We start from the raw sequence: 22,432 nt of genomic DNA on the forward strand, positions 1-22,432 counted from the left end.
TGCAGACTGATTCTCTGCTGACATGAAGCCAGATTGTCTGTTACGGGACCTCTCTGCTCTGCCTGTGTGCTAGGCCTAAATATATGCCAATGGACTGTTGCAGTGGTGGGTGACGTGAAGCCTCATTCTCTGCTATGACATGCAGACTGATTCTCTGCTGACATGAAGCCAGATCGTCTGTTACGGGACCTCTCTGCTCTGCCTGTGTGCTAGGCCTAAATATATGCCAATGGACTGTTGCAGTGGTGGGTGACGTGAAGCCTCATTCTCTGCTATGACATGCAGACTGATTCTCTGCTGACATGAAGCCAGATTGTCTGTTACGGGACCTCTCTGCTCTGCCTGTGTGCTAGGCCTAAATATATGCCAATGGACTGTTGCAGTGGTGGGTGACGTGAAGCCTCATTCTCTGCTATGACATGCAGACTGATTCTCTGCTGACATGAAGCCAGATCCTCTGTTACGGGACCTCTCTCCTCTGCCTGGGTGCTGGGCCTAAATTTATGACAATGGACTGTTGCAGTGGTGGCTGACGTGAAGCCTGATTCTCTGCTATGACATGCAGACTGATTCTCTGCTGACATGAAGCCAGATCCTCTGTTACGGGACCTCTCTCCTCTGCCTGGGTGCTGGGCCTAAATTTATGAAAATGGACTCTTACAGTGGTGGGTGACGTGAAGCCTGATTCTCTGCTATGACATGAAGACTGATTCTCTGCTGACATGAAGCCAGATTGTCTGTTACGGGACCTCTCTCCTCTGCCTGGGTGCCGGGGCCTAAATATCTGAGAATGGACTGTTCCAGTGGTGGGTGACGGGAAGCCAGATTCTCTGCTATGGAACCTCTCTCCAATTGATTTTGGTTAATTTTTATTTATTTAATTTTTATTTTAATTAATTTCCCTATCCACATTTGTTTGCAGGGGATTTACCTACATGTTGCTGCCTTTTGCAGCCCCCTAGCCCTTTCCTGGGCTGTTTTACAGCCGTTTTAGTGCCGAAAAGTTCGGGTCCCCATTGACTTCAATGGGGTTCGGGTTCGGGACGAAGTTCGGATCGGGTTCGGATCCCGAACCCGAACATTTCCGGGATGTTCGGCCGAACTTCTCGAACCCGAACATCCAGGTGTTCGCTCAACTCTACTGCCTTACTCTCAGTGAACTTAATTATTGACTATTGGCGGTTACATTGTTGCCTGACATAAACCATCTGTTAGTTTGGTGGGTGAACGCAAAGAATGAGGAGAGTGTCAAATAATGGAACATGGCCCCGGTCGTGGTGCTGCTGGTTGAGCTCCTGTTGCAGGGAGAGGACGTGGTCGATCTGTGCCAGCTAGACGCACAAGTGAAACACCTTCCTCTGGTGCGAGTAGGCGACAGAACTATCAGCGTTATTTGGCAGGGCCAAATGCGGCTCTACAAATGGTGAGGCCAGAACAAGTACAGGCGATAGTAGATTGGGTGGCTGACAGTGCCTCCAGTTCCTTTGCATTGTCTCCACAGAGCCACCAGCACAGCAGAAGAGGGAGCAGGGTGCTAAAGCGGAGCGGCCGTCCCCTAGACAGTACACCTGCTACTGCCCACCTCACCAAGAGACCGAGCACACCAAAGCCAGCTCCAAAGAGTTCCCTGGCGTGGCAGTTCTTCAGACAATGTGGTGTTGACAAGACACGAGTGGTTTGCATGCTATGCAATCAAAGCCTGAAGTGAGGCATAAATGTTTTCAACCTGAGCACAACCTGCATGACCAGGCATCTAAGTGCAAAGCACGAGCTGCAGTGGAGTGGACACCTAAAAAACAAAGAAAGGTCTCTGGCTCCTCCTGCTTCCTCTTCTGCTGCAGTCTCGGCTTCTTCATCCCCCTCTGGAGTGACAGTGGCACCTGCCACCCCGCAAACAGAGGATCCGCCATCAACGCCACCACTTGGGTCACCAAGCATCTCCACAAAGTCCTATGGAAGCGGTCAGCTGTCTATCTCCCAAACACTGGAGCGAAAGAGGATGTACCCCCTACCCACCCACGATCCCTGGCCCTGAATGCCAGCATTTCAAAATTACTGGCCTTTGAAATGCTGTCATTCCGTCTGGTGGAAACAGAGAGTTTTCAAAGCCTTATGGCGGTAGCTGTCCCACAGTACGGCGTGCCCAGCCGCCACTACTTTTTTAGGCTATCCGTCCCTTCCCTGCACAACCAAGTGGGGGACAAAATCAGTTGCGCACTGCGCAATGCCATCTGTGCCATCTGTGGCACACTGGGTAAATGCAGTGGTGGCTGGGCCTGAGGCAGATAGCAGTTTGGCACATGTCCTTCCACCACCGAGGATTGCAGGGCGTTTCTCTTTGCCTCCTGTTGCTTCCTCCTCCTACTCTGCTTCCTCATCCTCTACCGCCTCCTTATCCGGTCAGCTTAACACCTTTACCACCAACTTCAGCACAGTCAGGGGTAAACGACAGCAGGCAGTTTTAAAATGTATCTGTTTGGGGGGGGGGAACCCCACACCGTGCAGGAGCTGTGGACGGTCATGGAACAACAGACCGATGAGTGGTTGGTGCCAGTGAGCCTCAAGCTCACTGGCATGCGCAAAATCTCGTAGCAGCTCTGGGCCTAGCCTGTTTGACCCAAATCCATTGTCTGGCGCATGTGCTGAATTTGGTGGTGCAGAGGTTCCTTAAAAATTACCCCGATATGTCAGAGCTGCTGCAGAAAGTGCGGGCTGTTTGTGCGTGCTTTCGGCGTTCTCACCCTGCTGCTGCTTGCCTGTCAGCGCTGCAGCATAACTTCGGCCTTCCCACTCACCGCCTCATATGCTACGTGCCCACAAGGTGGAACTCCACCATGCACATGCTGGCCAGACTGTGCGAGCAGCAGCAGACGATAGTGGAGTTTCAGCTGCAGTACGCATGGGTGAGTCGCTCTGTGGACTGGACCAATGACTGGACCTCCATGAGAGACCTGTGGGCCTTGTTGTGCTGTTTCAAGTACTCCACCAACATGGCCAGTGCCGATGATGCCGTTCTCAGCGTTACTATCCCACTTCTATGCATCCTTGAAAAAACGCTTAGGTCGATGATGGAAGAGGATGTGGCACAGGAGGAGGAAGAGGGATCATTTCCAAGGGTTTCAGGCCAGTCATTCACAAGTGGCTCTGAGGGTGGGTTCCTGCACCCACAAACCCCAGGTACACAATTGTTCAGCAAGGGCACAATTCTGGAGGATGACCAGGTGGAGGATGAGGAGGAGGAGATGGAGGAGGAGGAACCGTGTTCACAGCAGGGTGGCACCCAAACCAGCTCATGGCCATCACTGGTGCTTGGCTGGGGGGATACAAAGGACACAAACGATACACCTCCCACAGAAGACAGCTTGCTGTTGCCTCTGGGCAGCCTGGCACACATGAGCAATTACATGCTGCAGTGTCTCCACAACGACTGCCGAGTTGGCCGCATTCTAACTTGTGCTGATTACTGGGTGTCCACGCTGCTGGTTCCCCGTTACAAGGACAACGTACGGTCCTTAATTCCGTCACTGGAGCGTGATCATAAAGTGCGCGAGTACAATCACACACTGGTAGACGTGCTGCTGGTGGCATTCTAACCTGACAGCGGGGGCACAGTGGAAGCACAAGGCAAAGGCAGAGGAAGAGGTCGCCAATGCAGCTGGGGCACCGCCAGAACCTCAGAAGGCATGGTTAGCATGGCCAAAATGTGGAAAAGCTTTGTCAGCACTTCAAAACAACCAGCACCACCAGCTGATATGGAACGTCTTAGCAGGAGGCAGCATTTCAGCAACATGGTGGAGCAGTATGTGTGCACACGACTACACATACTGATTGATGGGTCTGCCCCCTTCAACTTCTGGGTCTCCAAATTGGGCACATGGCCTCAGCTTGCCCTTTACTCCTTGGAGGTGCTGGCCTGCCCTGCAGCCAGTGTATTGTCTGAACGTTTGTTTAGCACGGCTGGAGGGGGTTATCACAGGCTATATTTCCCACTCTTTTGGAGTGTACCCTAATTTAAACAATAAAAAATAAAAATATTAAAACCAAAAACCCGTTTTGGCTACCTCCTCCTTCTCCACCGCCGCTTCCACCTACACTGCCACATCCACCGCCTCCTCAACCTCCTACACCATATGGACCTCCTCCTTCTAGTTCAAGATTATTTATAATTTTAAGTATTTTAGGTTATTTTAAGTCATTTCCCTATCCACATTTGTTTGCAGAGCACTTGCCATGCTCAAAAGTTCGGGTCCCCATTGACTTCAATGGGGTTTGGGGTCAAGTTCGGGTCCCGAACTTTTTTGTGACGTTCGGCCGAACCTGTCGAACCAAAACATCCAGGTGTCCGCTCAACTCTATTAGTGATGAATTACTTTGTCACGAAGCAGATTTTTTTGTAAGTAGCGGGTGCAATGACAGGGAGCTGCGCTAGCGCTGCCCCCGTCTTTGTACCCCTCAGATACCCCGTTCATACATGATAGCGGCATCTATGAGTGTAAAATTAACAACACATGTTTTTTTAAATCAAACTTACACCTCCATTTTCTCGTGACGGGCCGGCCGCCGCCATCTTGCTTGAAGATCTCGGCCGAAATCCTGTGAGGCGCGAGATTATGTCACCACGCCGGCCGACGTGATGATGTAATCTTGCACCACACGGGATTTCGGCCGAGATCTTCAAGCAAGATGGAGGGTGGTGGACCGTCACGAGCAAATGGAGGAGGCAAGTTTGAATTTTCTTTTTTTTTTATACTATTTTAGGTTAATTCGATTCACTGACACGAAGCACAAGGAAATTCGGTTTCTAGCCGAATCAAATTTATCCTGAAATTCTGATCAAATTCCACTTCGCGGGATTCGATTCGCTCATCTCTAGTGATCATATGATGCCCCTGTCTGATGTGCTCATGTTTCTCTCATGCTGGTCTTAGAAGCAGCTGTTTGACATTACACGCAGTAATTTAATCTATAATCTACAAGTACACTCAGATTATTTTTCCAAGTGACTTTCCCAGTTTTGTCCCTCCTCCTACAATGGATGATGAATGCAGATTATTAGCATTTAGATTTGTAACTTTACATCTATCCAAATTTAATCTCATTTGTCAAGGGAATGTGCAGACACACAGTGGAGTAGATTTATCAAAACTGGTGTAAAGGAAAACTAGTTTAGTTGCCCATACCAACCAATCAGATTCCAGCTAATTTTTCAGAGCTCCTTTGGAAAATTAAAGTAGTTTTATAAATCTCCTCTAGTATATCTAAATTGGTTTCCATAGACTGTATTACATAACTTGCTATAGCCCACCCATTCTGTACATGTGAGGTCTACTTTGCCACATTCTTATATTGGCTGCACAGGTAGTTGATAAGCCAAAGTGTCTCTTTACAGTAGAATATATCATTCTACTGTTCACTAGCTGACTCTGACATAAGCATCCAGACGTGGAACGCAACCACAAGGTGGTTCCCTCATGGCCGGCAAACTCTTCTGCACCTTTTTTGAACAGGTTGTTGTACTCAGAGTGCACATCCACAAAATGCACTTTGGGATATGGAAATTCTTACACAGGTGATCAATCTGCTTAAATGTGTATTTGATCACCAGAGTCAACTCCTGAACACATGTGCTATAGAGCCAATTAGTCCAAGTTATCTCTATTGGACTTTCTCTAAAACTATCTCTTTACATCTGGTCTGCTTTTGTAGTTGTTGTAGCCTCTCCCTGGCTCGTACCTTGGTCCAGAGAATAGCAGAAGTATCAGCATTTGTGCTGTTTACTGGTTAGACCTCAGACTGACTAAACTAAACTGATGCTATACTAGACTGGCTTGAGCCTGGTAGAATGCTCTTTCCTCCAATACACATATACACTCACCTAAAGATTTATTAGGAACATCATACTAATACGGTGTTGGACCCCCTTTTGCCTTCAGAACTGCCTTAATTCTACGTGGCATTGATTCAACAAGGTGCTGATAGCATTCTTTAGAAATGTTGGCCCATATTGATAGGATAGCATCTTGCAGTTGATGGAGATTTAAGGGATGCACATCCAGGGCACGAAGCTCCCGTTCCACCACATCCCAAAGATGCTCTATTGGGTTAAGATCTGGTGACTGTGGGGGCCATTTTAGTACAGTGAACTCATTGTCATGTTCAAGAAACCAATGAAATGATTCGAGCTTTGTGACATGGTGCATTATCCTGCTGGAAGTAGCCATCAGAGGATGGGTACATGGTGGTCATGAAGGGATGGACATGGTCAGAAACAATGCTCAGGTAGCCCGTGGCATTTAAATGATGGCCAATTGGCACTCAGGTGCCTAAAGTGTGCCCAGAAAACATCCCCCACACCATTACACCACCACCAGCCTGCACAGTGGTAACAAGGCATGATGGATACATGTTCTCATTCTGTTTACGCCAAATTCGGACTCTACCATTTGAATGTCTGAACAGAAATCGAGACTCATCAGACCAGGCAACATTTTTCCAGTCTTAAACAGTCCAATTTTGGTGAGCTTGTGCAAATTTTAGCCTCTTTTTCCTATTTGTAGTGGAGATGAGTGGTACCCGGTGGGGTCTTCTGCTGTTCTAGCCCATCCACCTCAAGGTTGTCATGGCTTCACAAATGCTTTGCTGCATACCTTAGTTGTAAAGAGTGGTTATTTCAGTCAACGTTGCTCTTCTATCAGCTTGAATCAGTCTGCCCATTCTCCTCTGACCTCTAGCATCAACAAGGCATTTTCGCCCACAGGACTGCCGCATACTGGATGTTTTTCCTTTTTCACACCATTCTTTGTAAACCCTAGAAATGGTTGTGCATGAAAATCCCAGTAACTGAGCAGATGGTGAAATTCTCAGACCGGCCCGCCTGGCACCAACAACCATGCCACGCTCAAAATTGCTTAAATCACCTTTCTTTCCCATTCTGACATTCAGTTTGGAGTTCAGGAGATTGTCTTGACCAGGACCACAACCCTACATGCATTGAAGCAACTGCCATGTGATTGGTTGACTAGATAATCGCATTAATGAGAAACAGAACAGGTGTTCCTAATAATTCTTTAGGTGAGTGTATATTGAGGGTGCCAACACCCCATCTAATGGTGACTATGAATATGACCTATTCATTTTTGGCATATAGAAATACAGTAAAGAAATGTTTTACACATAAATTCATTATTTTGCACTTTGCAGTGTACTACAACTCTGGAGCGGGACACTGCACAAGTTAACCCTTGCAAGTGCAATAAAGTAGAGTTTTTATGGCTTTGAAAAGTAGCAATAGGGGTAAATGTCCACAAACCAATAGTCCCACTTGCCCCAGGGTACTACATATGCTACATATGCTACACCATTAAATGATAGGAGTACTTCTTTAAAGAGGTGATGTTAACTTTATTAACTTCTTATATGGTCCCCAAATGCTAAGTCATAGAAGCTGAGACACAAGATTAACATATGCTTGACATCTAAGGAGATCTATAGGCAGGGTAGCCGCATTTGATAAATCAAAATTAATGGCATCATTTTTTCTTATGTTCTGCTTTTCCCTGCCTCCGGAAAGCTGTGACAGTCTCCTAATCACGCAAATTTACTTTCAGATATGATTTGAATCACTATAATGATAGGGACTAGAAAAAAACACCAATATGGATAAATAGAGAAAATAGCTCATTGGTTTAGCAATAGCTGGTGATTTAATTTCTACATTTCAGATTTCTCTTTTTCTGCACTAACATCAGGGTCTTTTCTCATCAATATGCAGTGTTCTGTCTCCATGGAAATCATTGTGAGAAACCAAATCGTAAAGAGACCGAGAAGGAAGAACAAGGATTTGTTTAAAGTTGCAGTCTTTCTTCTATGGAAAACAAACATGGCAAATGTTATTTTACTGGTTTACGTGGCTTAAATAAAACATTTACTATATGTTTCCAAAAGCTCACGTGAAGCCCAACATTATCACGCAATAAGCACACAACTATAATCCAATATTAAACTCATAAAGAGATCACTTAGAATTCTACTCACAGCTCTGTATATGTTCTATATATTGCTGTGATGTGCTACCTACTGTAGTCATATCTTACAGGCTATGATGGTAATATCCAAGGGTGTTGGTAGGCTCTCAAAAGATCTGGGGCCCAAGCCCCAGTGAATATAGACCAGTCAACCCCCACACATCGCATTTTGCTGTACTTGCTATACAGCAGCACATACCTGTCACATCCAGTGCTTCCAGGTGACGTATCCTCTGATGTAAATCTTCTCTATCATCATCTTCTCCATTTGGTCAGTACACTTCTCTCAGACGCTTCATCTCGGCATAGTGTGACACACATCTTAGCTTCCTCATATTTATATCATCATCCCCCAACCTGGAGTCCCAACAGTGTTATCCTGCTGCTTGCTCTGCCCCCCAATACCCCAAATACTATCCTGAAGAAAAATAGTAATAGTGCTCCTCATAGTCCTACCAATAGTAATTCCCTTCTAGAATGCCCTCATTAGTAATACTGCCCTCTACAGTGCCCCCAGCAGTGATAATGCTCTCTAAGAATGCCTCCATTAGTAATACTGCCCCCTACAGTCCCCCTCACAGAGCCCACAGTGGAAATAAGGCATCCTATTGTTCCCCCAGTGGTAATAAAGCTCTCTACGGACCCCTCAGTAGTATAAAGCCCCCCATAGTGCTCTTAGTAAAAATAAGGTGGATCTATAAGTCACTCCTATATAGCCCCCAGTAGTAATAAGAACACCTAGAATGTTGCGGCTGAGTTCCTTGATGGTTTTTAGTCTCTTCCTTTTTTGCTTTTACTGACAAGCCTAATGTAATTATCTGTTGGCTTCAATAGTGCCATTTTTAAGTAGCCCCATTTCTCCTGGACTCCATTGAAACTGTTCCAGTCTGATAGGGACTTTTATACCACTAATCTTTTTTTTTAGAAAAGTCAGTTTTTCTAAAATCTAAAACTTTTGTTTTTGTGTGGTGTGACTCAGTCACTGTACTTATAGTAAACCAGACTGACTGGTGATCACTAGATCCTAAGCTTTCCCCTACAGTAATATCAGATACCAAATTCCCATTTGTGAATACTAAATGTAAAATGGCCTCCTTCCGGGTTGGCTTCTCAACTACTTGCTGTAGAGATAATCCCAGTAGGGAATTTAGATTATCTGTACTCCTGGCAGAACTAGCTATTTTGGTTTTCCACTTTACATCATGAAGATTAAAGTCTCCCATAATGATAACTTTCCCTTTTAATGTCATTTTAGCTATTTCCTCAACTAGTAGATTATTTAATTCTTTGACTTGGCCAGGTGGTCTATATATCACCTACCTACTTGAGTTACCTTATGATTATCAAGTTGCAACATAACCCAAACTGGCTCTAAATTGGTCTTGCTAACTTGTATTAGATTAGATTTTATGCTATCTTTCACATACAGGGCCACCCCTCCCCCTTTCTTGCCTTATCTGTCTTTCCTATATAGAGAGAACCATGGTATTGTTATCATGATGCTTGCGCCACCATGCTTCACTGTCTTCACAGTGTACTGTGGCTTGAATTTAGTGTTTGGGGGTCGTTTGACAAACTGCCTCTGGCCACTAGAAACAGAAAGAACAATCTTACTTTCATTAGTCCACAAAATGTCTCTTTAGGCCAGTAAATGTACTCTTGAGCAAATTGTAACCTCTTCAGCACATGTCTTTTTTTCAACACTGGGACTTTGCGGGGGCTTCTTGCAGATAGCTTGGCTTTACATAGGCGTCTTCTAATTGTAACAGTACTCACAGGTAACTTTAGACCTTCTTTGATCTTCCTGGAGCTGATTGTTGGCTGAGTCCTTGCCATTTTGGCTATTCCTCTATCCATTTGAATGGTAGTGTTTCGATTTCTTCCACTTCTTTCAGGTTTTGGTTGCCATTTTAAAGCATTTGCGATCATTTTAGCTGAGCAGCCTATCATTTTCTGTACTTCTTTATATGTTTTCCCCTCTCCAATCCACATTTTAATCAAGATACTCTGTACGTCTGAACAATTTCTGGAACGACCCATTTTCCTCAAATTTCAGAGAGAAATGCACTGTAACCAGCATGTACAACATTTGCTGCCTTCCTTCCTTAAATAAGGGCATTAATTGCCACCTGTTTTTCAAAGAATGAATGACTTCACTCATTGAACTCCATACTGCTATTATTTTGAACATGCCCTTTCAATAGGTGATTGAGTTACAGAGAATCAGCAGCATGCATGTCATGACTGTTGGGTTTCTATCACTCTACTACACCTGTTAGTAAATTATTTGCCATGTAGAAATATCATTTCTACCAAAAACAGTGATTGATCAGGTCAGTGATGTCTGACTGCTATTATTTTTATATTTAGCTGATATTAGTAATATGTCATGTGAATATTTTTAATATAAAAGTGTGTCCATATATTAATTTACGTGTTCTGTTTTTTTACTTTGTAAAGAACGGAGGACAACCTAGAGGAGGAAGCTGAAGAGTCCACCCCCCAACACTCAAGCACCTGCAAGGAGGACACTCCCTCTGTGCCACCTCCTACAGAGAGTGTTGAAGAACCCTGCACTTCGACATCCGCTGATTCGGGAGTGGATCCCTCCAGCCGGGCAAGAAGACAGGCCATGCCTCCTGCCGAAGCTCTGGTCAATAGCCAGGTACTGGACTATTTGTCTAGAGCCTGGCAGGAGAAACACTTAGACCTTTATGCCCAAAGTCTGGCTCATTATTTGCGGAGGCTGCCTCCAGAACGATTACTGGGAACCAAAGCGGCTCTCGGAATCATTCTGGATGCAGCCACTCCATCTAATGACCCCACAGAGATGTTTGTTGCCCTCGAGAATTGGAGCACCCATGGGCACATGTTTGGTCCCTGCCCAATGACAGATCCCCAGGGTTCACAGGGTCCCACACAGATATGGCCAACAATATCAGTCAGAAACTTCCTATGGCCAGCTTATCCCCTCCTCATCCCAAGCTGGGCCATCTCTGCACTCTAGCCCCCCTTCACAACCCTCCTACCATGGCTCTCAGTTTTAGGGTCCCCCCTCGCCACCTGGGCGTTTTTTTTATTTGCAATTTTTCTGTTCTATTATTTATTTATATTATTATTTGAATAAAAAAGAAGTCAAGTTGACTATTCTGTGTTAGAATAGTCAACTATTGTCATGATTTTTATTGTTTGTTCTCTTTATTATATACAGTGCATAATGCATAGACAACATAAATAATTGTAAACATTTAATATACATTAATATCACTTAAATACACTTACTATATAAACTTGATTTCTCAATCAGTTACACACATTAATATTAATGTGGTTATAAACAATATCAACAAATTTATACACTTTATTCAACATATTTTTATTTATAATACATATCTACAAAACATTTCACAAAAAATATAATGTCCATTATGCACACGATAGTAAACACAATATAGAGGTAGTTTAGTGACATGACACATGTAATGATAGTTTGTATTAATTCATAATGAGGCCAACTGAAACTTTATTAATGATGATGGTGAACCATGCATACATTTAGTGCTAAAAAGTGCACTTTATATTAATGAGGTATTAGTACATATTTCACATACCGTGTTCTAAACAATATATGTTGCATAAGCTTGTAACCCACGTCAAGGGTCCTCATTATCTTGCGAGTCCTTAACTAAAAAAATATAAAAAATAACTATTAATTAACCATCCAAAAAAAAAAAAAAAAAGGCAACTACAACCTTCCATGTGTCGAGTACTACTGCTGGAAAGGGAATGAACTAATAGGGGACATAAAATATTCAGAAAATAACTCCCTCACTCTCAGTCCAGCATATCCCGATCTTCCAAGTTGGAAAGTGTTTCTTCCAGATAGCGGACTATTTACTTGGGCTTCTTCATCAGGTGTCGACTCATAAGTGCGTATGTAGTTGTGCAGCACTACAAATGCTTTAATGACCACATTCATATTTTCGAGGGCCAGCTGTATGGCTGAAAGAAAAACCTGCCATTTGCTAGAAAAAATACCAAAGGCGCACTCTGCAAACCTTGTGGCTCTACTTAAAGGATAATTAAAAGTGCGCCACTTTTCATCCAAACCTCGCCTAGGAAAGGGACGCATGAGGTGGGTAGAAAGGGCAAAACTGTTGTCCCCTACACCCACATAAGGCGCAGGTGGACCAGAGAAGCCAGGAAGATTTGCTGTCTGTGATCCGTCCAGTTGGTTGGACTGAAGCCACCGACCCATTCTGGAACGCTGAAGCCAAGGCCAACAAACCTACAGAGAAAATCTGTTTAGAATTATAGTTTCTTACTGTAAATGTACAATATACAATACATGTGTACTACTATTAAGTACTTATACATAGAACAGGTAATGTTCAGAATACGCAGGCCACAGACCAAACTGCTATGTATTGGCAAACAGTGGGTCATTCATGTATGAGTCTGATAATATAGTCTTACCTTAGAGTAATAATGAGACGTTCTTCAGGTGACACACTCCGCCGCATGTTGGTGTCCTAGAAAGTCAAGGCAGCCTGCAACTCTCCAAACAGCCGATCAAATGTAGCCATCGACATGCAGCAATATTTAAAGAACTTAACAGGGTGCGCACGGAGTTCAGAGTACAAACTAACAAATTGCCCTTTGCTGGCCCGCTGTGAAATGATAGGATGCACCCACATCTGCTTCCTCTGCGGTTCCTCCTCTATCATTTCTGGCCACTTTCCAAAACAATGGAAGACCAGCCATTGCAAGAACACATGGTCAGTGGATGATAAGGTGAAAGTGGACATCCTGCAAAGGAAAATCTAAAAACCAAACACACAAACCAGCCAAACGACAAATGCATGCTGGGGGCATTTATAGGTGTTTGCAGTAACAGATGAATCTAGAGAATGGATCAGTTTTTTTTTTTTACGCCCGTTAATAACACATGCAATCTGCATGTCAACCGCGTGGGAAAAACGCAATAATGAAACGCAATCGCATACAAAACGGACCGCACAGGCAAGCAAAATTGCGCGATTATCACTGAACGCACCCTGAACACATCCAGGCCTAATCAGTCACGCTCATGTGCAAGCGGCCTAAGAGATTCTGGATGCTAGTGGGCACCCATGAGAAGAACAATGCAATTTTGATAAACATCTCACAAATGGAACCAGCCCTGGAGGGCTAGTACCAGGGGTCGAGTCGAGGGGGAACGGGTGGGAACGGCGTTCCTGCACTTTTTTCATGGCAGGAACGCCGTTCCCTTTCAGCCTCAAGCCAGGAGAACGCGGCTGAAATCAGATTCACATGGTTCACAGGGAGCGGAGGCGAGGCGCTGTGTGAAGCGCACTGTGCAGGGCAGGCAGAGTGAGGGAGGAGGAGCGGCTTCAGTTGAGAGTTGAAGACAGAAGTAGAGGAAGCTGTGTGATCCGGTGCTGCAGCTGCTGGCTGCGACTGACTCACTGTCTGACTCCTCTCATGGCTGAGCGCTCCCCCTCCTCCTGAGCCTGCGACGAGTGAGACTGTCTGCTGAGGTGAGCCTCCGTGGCTGGACCATCCGACCCGACCGGGGTCCTGGTGGTCCGGTCCCCAGACCAGTCTAGACTCTAAGTGTCTGTGACTGACTCCCTGAGTGGGTCAAGCGATCGATCAGCAGGATTAATGTTCACAGCCTGAGTTGGGAGGCCCCCCTTACCTTACCCTGGCCTTAGGCAAGTGACAAACTGCCCCCCCCCCCTCATCAATCTTAGGCAACTTGGCAAGTGACAAACCCAGCTCTGCTACATCTACAATGAGCAACTACAACAAAATGTAATGCCAAACTGCAGTTCCTCTATGTGATTGTGATGCCTTGGATAGCTTCCACTGGACCCACAGCCTGTGGGTCCAGTGGAAGCTATCCAAGGCATCACATAGAGGAACTGCAGTTTGGCATTACATTTGTTGTAGTTACTCATTGTAGATGTAGCAGAGCTGAGTTTGTCACTTGCCTAAGAATGAGGGGGGCAGTTTGTCACTTGCCTAAGGGAGGCAATAGCTACGCCCCTGCTCACCGCCGCCTTCCTGTTCCTCGGCTGTGAGGGCTGCGCACAGGAGCCGTGTGAGTCGCTCTGTGACGTCACTCCGTGCACAGCCTACAGCAGTAGAAGAGGAGCATCTGCGTCCAGGAGCAGGAGAGGTAAGTGTAAGTTTTTTATTTTATACTAAAGGCGTATAGGCTGAATGGAGAGGCACTGACTGGAGGCTGGTGGAGGGGGCACTCGGGGCTGGTGGATGGGGCAGCACTGGGCTCTAGTGAATGGGGCCCTGGGGGCTGGTAAGAGGCACTGGGCGGGTAATGGAGAGGCACTGAGGGCTGATTAGAGGCACTGGGGGGCTGTTTAGAGGCACTGGGGGGCTGATTAGAGGCACTGGGGGGCTGATGGAGAGGCACTGAGGGCTGCTATCTGAGGTCTGATTGTTGGTCATTCATATTGGGTTCTGATCTGAGGTCTTATTTGGGTCTTATTAACATTGGGGTTCTTATTGGTCTGACCTGAGGTGTAATGAAAAATATTTTTTTCTTATTGTGCGGTGCCCACTTCCACCCCTGAGCCCAGCTGCCTAGAGCACCCCTGAGGCCAAGCCTGTCAGCACCCCTGAGGCCAAGCCTGTCAGCGCCCCTGAGGCCAAGCCTGTCAGCACCCCTGAGGCCAAGCCTGTCAGCACCCCTGAGGCCAAGCCTGTCAGCACCCCTGAGGCTTCAGAACTGTAAGTAAATTATATATAAGGGGAGGTTTTGTTTTGATCAGAATGTGTACATTTGGCTCAGTCCGCAGCGACACAAATTACAGCATGCTAGATTTTCTGTGCTTTTTTTTTCCCCCCGCTACATGTAGCTTTCAAAAGCCCATTCACATGTATTGTATTTTAAAGGGGTTTTCCCATCTCAGACAATGGGGGCATATCACTAGGATATGCCCCCATTGTCTGATAGGTGCGGGTCCCACCTTTGGGACCCGCATCTATATAGAGAACGAAGTGGGGAGACTTTTGCACTTGATTGTGTAAACTGGCACTTTACAATAAATGTTGCACTGAATTTTCAGCGAAATATATATATTTTTTTTTGGGGGGGGGGGGGGGGGGTTTGCAGTGGATCTTGGGTGAGTTCCCACACTTTTTTTCCCAGGACTTGACCCCTGGCTAGTACTGTTATACTTGTTGTGATTAAGAATGTATTGCCTGTAAATACTTCTTCAAAGTTTAAGCAAGCAACTCTTGATGATAACAAATCTAAGAGCGAAGTTAGGCTAAATTCACTTCTGCATTCCAGTATTTCAGTAGTTTGTTCCAGCAGAAAGCCAACATTCATGCCAGAAAGCCAACGGATTTCATTATAGTGAATGGGAATCCAGTGGGCCCTGGCGTTTTCCAGCTATGCCAAAAACAGTAATTTTAGTAGTCTCCTCCTCTTCCAGAAAAGACTACTGGAAAACCGTAATGTGGATATGGACATAGCCTTTAAGGGGTTGGCCTGCTCCCTGCAGCTGGGTCTCAACTCCTTCACTTTCCAGTCTCGGCTACCTCACTCGGATCCCCTGCTGTCAAAATCGTCTTTGACACTGCTGCTGCTAGTGATTGGTGACCTGCTACCCTTGTATCATGTCAATTGGTGGCCAACCTTTTTAAATGTGGTTATCCTAAAGGAAATAAAAAAATACATACTTGCCACTTAGTTTCCCGCCATTGCTAGTGCTGTAGGTCTTGTCCTATTGCTAGTTGCTCTTTAGAGACTGCAGTGGTGATGTAGCAGTATATGGTACTTAATTGTTGCAACCAATCACTGGCCTCAGTAGTCTCATGCTGTATACTGAAACATGTCTATGTAATATTGTTTGTGCTAATGGTGCTTTTGAAGGGGATATCCAAGAGTAAGTCAGACCCCCCCCAAGTGGAGATAATACCTGGTTCCCACTGCTGGGTTTGGTGTCTAACACTCCAGGGCCAGCTCTTCCTCTCCCTGTGCTCAGAGATCATTATACATCAATGGGGGGACATGTTACCATGTTGCCACAGCAGTCAGTCGCAGGCCACAGAGATGACTGTCTGTGATTTTCTGCAGCAGTCACGTGCACCCCTGTCGATGGATGTTGATCGAAGTGTGGAAGGGAGAGGAAGTGTTGGCCCAGGAGTGTTAGACACCTAACCGGTGAGTATGACCTCAGCCCTGGGTTGGCCACTGTTGGGGGGGTGGGGGGGGGGTCTGTCTAACTCTTGAATAACCCCTTTAACATTTTGTGTTCTGTGCTCACAATAACACTGGAGGAGTATACTTAGGAATAATGCAAATGGTGCCACAGATATTGATGTAATTAGAGTGGAATTTTAACAAAAGAGACATACTTTATTGATTTAATTTCATTTTTCGTAGACCTGTTCACAGTTTTACATGGAATAATGAAGTATGTGATATTAATTAGCCACTTAGTAAAAAAGCTGGCCTTTCAGTTGTCATTGCTAATCTGGTAAATTTCCCTTACCATGCCTTTTTCCTCTGCCTGTATTTTAGTTTTTCACCTCCAGCCTGACATACAATGTTAGCTCAATTATAATTTCTCCATTGGAATGACATAGCAATAAACCCACCCATTGGCGGTAGAGCTCACAGTGGAGGTGCTCTGGGGATTGCCATTTTAATATTCAGTGCAGGCACTCAATGAAGATTGTTTCTACTGAGCTAAAGGGCACAAAACATGATTCCAAGATGGCTGCTAAGGGCTATTGGTGTGGCCCTTTGGACAACATTTTGTATAGCAAGTTAAAGGGGTTAGACCATGATTAATATAAAAAATAAAAATCAGACATCATATAGTACATAACAATTGATTTCTAACAAAGCTAGAACCAGCCCTGTATCTCACATGGATCTAGAGCTCTCCCTATTCATTAAACCAATTGTTCTGCTAGACTTCTTTCAGGCTGACAGCACAGGGGCATGTCCCTTCTCAGGGTATGTGTCCTTTCTGCTGTAGATCTGTCTCTGCAACTGTCGCAGCTTCTAACAGTAGATATTACTGGTGACAGTTGATGGATGGAACGGATTATGAGCATCTATCTCAGTGAAGTGGATAAATAAGGAAAAGAACAGACAGCAGCTGGTGCTATACAGATATATTTTATTGAATAACTTAGCGGCTATACTAACTTTTTAATTACAGGCAATTAGAAAAGTATTCAGATCCAGGTGCTGGTTTGAAAAAGGCAGAAATGTTTTTATTGAGACAATTCCTTTAAGTTAACATGATAAGAGCAGTTTAAGTAAATTATTTAACTTGTACGATACATGTACGGCGCTGGGAACTGGGTCTGAAATCCCAGCGCCCTACAGATACAGCGCGCTGATCGGGCGGGCGCAGAAGCTGTGACTGATAGCCGGACCCCTGCTGTATGCGCCAATACAGGTGCATTAACTCTCGCACTGCCGCGGTCAGCGCTGACTGCAGTTGCGCGTGCGGTATCCTGATGGGTGTCCATCGGGTTCCCGCACTGCTGTGACGGGGACCGATGGCTTGGACGGCAGCCCAATGCCTTCCTTAAGCATTGTGGCTGCCATCCCTGTGAGCCTGTGAACTCCAGCCCCCTGGGTCTCAAAGGCAGGAAGGCTGTAAGTGTATTACACTCAGTAATACACTTACAGCCAATGCATTACAATACAGATGTATTGTAATGCATTGTAAAGGGGATTAGACCTGCAAAAGTTGAATTCCCAGAGTGGAACAAAAAATAAAGTTAAAAAAATAAAGTTTTACAAAATAAAAAATTTGAAGTTTCAAGAAAAAAATAAAGCATCCTTTTCACAAAATAAAGTTAAAAAATATTGTAAAAAATAGGGAAAGTTCACAATTACTTTTAAATAAAATAACAAACAAACTGTATTTTACTTCTAGTTTAAAATCTGGGAGATTGGTAACATTGCTACTCAATACATATCAAATGCAATATATCAGCAGTCAGAGAGGCACCCTAGTGCTGCCACATGCAGAGGTGGCGTGCGCTTCTAGATTGTTTGTTTGTCTGTTATGTTGCAAAGCATGGTAGCTGATCTACATTAGGGCTCCTGATGAGGGCTATGTGTTAGCCAGAAACGCGTTGAGCCAGGGCTGACAGTGTATTCAGCTAGGTGCAACTGATGACATGTAGATACATTAGGCAACAAAAAGATTGTTTTATCAAGTATTGGAGTGAGGGATTCATAGGTTGTGAGTAGGGCACTTATGGATGAGAGGATTGTGGGAGGGTTAGATCTGCGGTACACCAATTGAGAGAGTGGTGACAATCAGTGAGGCAGAAAAAATGACCCACCTCATCATGTGAACGCCGTCAAAAAATAAAAACAGTGCTAAAACAGCTATTTAGGTCAGCTTGCCTCACAAAAAGTGTAATACCAAGCGATCAAAAAGGCGTATTTAGCCCAAAATGGTACCAATAAAACCATAATCCCATACCACAAAAGAAAAGACCCTACCTAAGACAATCATCCAAAAAATAAAAATAAACTATGGCTCTCAGAAAATGGCAACACAAAAACAAGATTTTATTCTGTTCAAAAAGGCTTTCACAGTGTAAAACTTAACGAAAACAAAAAAGATAGACATATTCGGTATCTCCATGTCCGTAACAACCTGCTCTATACAAATATGACATGAGATTGCCCCTCAGTTAAATTCTGTAAAAAAAAAAAAATTTAAACTATGCCAAAACCATTTTTGTCACCTTGCCTCATAAAAAGTGTAATAACAAGAGATCAAAAAGTCATATGTACCCCAAAATAGTATCAATCAAACCATCATCTCATCCCGCAAAAATAGATGAGACCATACCTAATACAATTGCTAAAAAAATACAAATAATAATATGGCCCTCAGAAAATGACCAAAAGTTATTACCACAAATAGTGACGCATATCAGATTTGCAAAAATCGACCTGGGATTAAAGGTGAAAAGTGGCTCGGTACTGAAGATGTTAAAATATTATGGACACAAAAACAGTCTGCATTAGAGATTATTTATGTATCTGAATACTCTGTTTGCAAAAATGATTGTGGCAGAATTCACACCTTTCTGGTGTCATGTACCTTTAGATACAGTACAGACCAAAAGTTTGGACACACCTTCTCATTCAAAGAGTTTTCTTTTTGTTTTCATGACTATAGAAATTGTAGATTCACACTGAAGGCATCAAAACTATGAATTAACACATGTGGAATTATATACATAACAAAAAAGTGTGAAACAACTGAAAATATGTAATATTCTAGGTTCTTCAAAGTAGCCACCTTTTGCTTTGATTACTGCTTTGCACACTCTTGGCATTCTCTTCATGAGCTTCAAGAGGTAGTCACCTGAAATGGTATTCCAACAGTCTTGAAGGAGTTCCCAGAGATGCTTAGCACTTTGGCCCTTTTGCCTTCACTCTGCGGTCCAGCTCAACCCAAACCATCTTGATTGGGTTCAGGTCCGGCAACGCCCCATCACTCTCCTTCATGGTCAAATAGACCTTACACAGCCTGGAGGTGTGTTTGGGGTCATTGTCCTGTTGAAAAATAAATGATTGTCCAACTAAACGCAAACCGGATGGAATAGCATGCCGCTGCAAGATGCTGTGGTAGCCATGCTGGTTCAGTATGCCCTCAATTTTGAATAAATCCCCAACAGTGTCACCAGCAAAGCACCCCCACACCATCACACCTCCTCCTCCATGCTTCACGGTGGGAACCAGGTATGTAGAATCCATCCATTCACCTTTTCTGCGTCACACAAAGACATAGTGGTTGGAACCAAAGATCTCAAATTTTGACTCATCAGCCCAAAGCACAGATTTCCACTGGTCTAATGTCCATTCCTTGTGTTTTTTAGCCCTCTTCTGCTTGTTGCCTGTCCTTAGCAGTGGTTTCCTAGCAGATATTCTACCATGAAGGCCTGATTCACACAGTCTCCTCTTAACAATTGTTCTAGAGATGTGTCTGCTGCTAGAACTCTGTGTGGCATTGACCTGGTCTCTAATCTGAGCTGCTGTTAACCTACGATTTCTGAGGCTGGTGACTCGGATGAACTTATCCTCCGCAGCAGAGGTGACTCTTGGTCTTCCTTTCCTGGGGCGGTCCGCATGTGAGCCAGTTTCTTTGTAGTGCTTGATGGTTTTTGTGACTGCACTTGGGGACACTTTCAAAGTTTTCCCAATTTTTCAGACTGACTGACCTTCATTTCTTAAAGTAATGATGGCTACTTATTTTTCTTTACTTAGCTGCTTTTTTCTTGCCATAATACAAATTCTAACAGTCTATTCAGTAGGACTATAAGCTGTGTATCCACCTTACTTCTCCACAAGGCAACTGATGGTCCCAACCCCATTTATAAGGCAAGAATTCCCACTTATAAAACCTGACAGGGCACACCTGTGAAGTGAAAACCATTTCAGGTGACTACCTCTTGAAGCTCAACAAGAGAATGCCAAGAGTGTGCAAAGCAGTAATCAAAGCAAAAGGTGGCTACTTTGAAGAACCTAGAATATGACATATTTTCAGTTGTTTCACACTTTTTTGTTATGTATATAATTCCACATGTGTTAATTCATAGTTTTGATGCCTTCAGTGTGAATCTACAATTTTCATAGTCATGAAAATGAAGAAAACTCTTTGAATGAGAAGGTGTGTCCAAACTTTTGGTCTGTACTGTACATCATGCACTTGATGTTTGATGCCTAAAGTACATAAGCGTTGTCTGAACATTTACTGTATATCTGTGCAGATCTGTTATATTGGAGGCTGGTGATAAATACACTTTGCCCCAAATTAGGGTAAATTTGAGGATCTAAATTTATTATACTTTACATACATATATGTGATTAATAGTCTTCTTGACATAACATCAGTCATTTATTATAAAAAATCCAGCCAATTCAACAACTAGTGTAGAACAGTTGACAGAAACCAGATTAATGTATTATTTGAAGGTTTAGTCATGTCTAACTAACTATCTTTAGCCTTGCAGAAGCTGTCCTTTTGTATCTGGGGACCCCTTTTCTAGGACCAACATTGACATTATTCATTAAGTGCTGTTGTACGTGAGTTGTGAAACCCATAAAGGAACCCTTCTTCAGATGTTTACTGCAGGTGATCTGTGGAACTAATCAATATCAACTGACTTTTGTGTTTCTTAAGGTTCACAAAGAACAACAACTATGAATAATGTTATCAGTTTATAAAGATAGAGATCTATAGACAAGCCTAGGAATAGATGAACTATGTACATCTATTCTATAGATTTCTTCATAATGACTTGACTTGGTTCTCAGAAAGGATTTTACATAATAGTGTTAGCATTTCTTGAAAATCCAAGTGTAAAGGAGAGGAGGATTTAGCTTGTTAATCCTATGGAAACTGTCCATTATAGTTAAATCCCTGTTTCAAGGGAGCAGTACTAGGTTCTAAGCAGAGTTTTACAATCTAAGCTCTCGAAGAACAGTCGGCTTGTTCACATATACTGTAGTTGTACAATTTAATAAGACATCTACTTTTGTTCTCTCACTACATTAAACACAAACATATAACATTGTGTCTGAATTCTGAATAACTAGCTAGTTCCCAGAAAATATTCCCCAGAAAATATATATAAATTGTGTTAGCAGACCGAGCAGCTGCTCCTCCTTCAAGATTTTAGAAAATCATTCAATTTATTTTCTATAGCACTGAGGTGAACATTTGGCAGAGATCTGTTGAGCAAGGGTCTTCTAAGCAAATTAGCAATCTGCATTATATGCTCCACAAACTGCTATACTCCCCACTAATGGAAATTATTTACCTAATGTATAAGTGTGCTGAGAGATGATCCTATAAATATTAGTCAGGAGCTAACTTTTATGTCAGAACAGAGTGTGTTCCTCACTTCTAACAACTATCGGGAGTAATTTGCACTACAATTTTGACACATTTGCCGAAGTAACTATACCACTTTATTATGTAATAACACTGCATTTATAATTGGTAGATTGTCTGGGAGTACTGTAATGCAATACTAGTTTGCATAAATAAAATATTCAATTTAAATTGTGCAAAACACAGAAGACACAATAATAAAGGCTGATAACTAGCGATTCAACTGAAATAACTGAATATATATATATATATATATATATATATATATTATATGAAATCCGGCAGCACTCACTTTAGAGGTTATCAGGTGCAAGCGTCTCGCCTTTGACCATAGGCTTGTATAGTCAAGGAAAAATCAACGCAGCACTCTTCTTGTAAAAAAACGCAGTGTCTTTATTCACACATGTGACACAAAAATAGACACCGTTTCAATCCCCTTCCGGGATCCTTCTCAAGCCAAGTGCAATGTGACTAGGGATGAGCAAA

Source organism: Bufo gargarizans, chromosome 2 (genome assembly GCF_014858855.1).
Source record: "Bufo gargarizans isolate SCDJY-AF-19 chromosome 2, ASM1485885v1, whole genome shotgun sequence".
Lineage (NCBI taxonomy): Eukaryota > Metazoa > Chordata > Amphibia > Anura > Bufonidae > Bufo > Bufo gargarizans.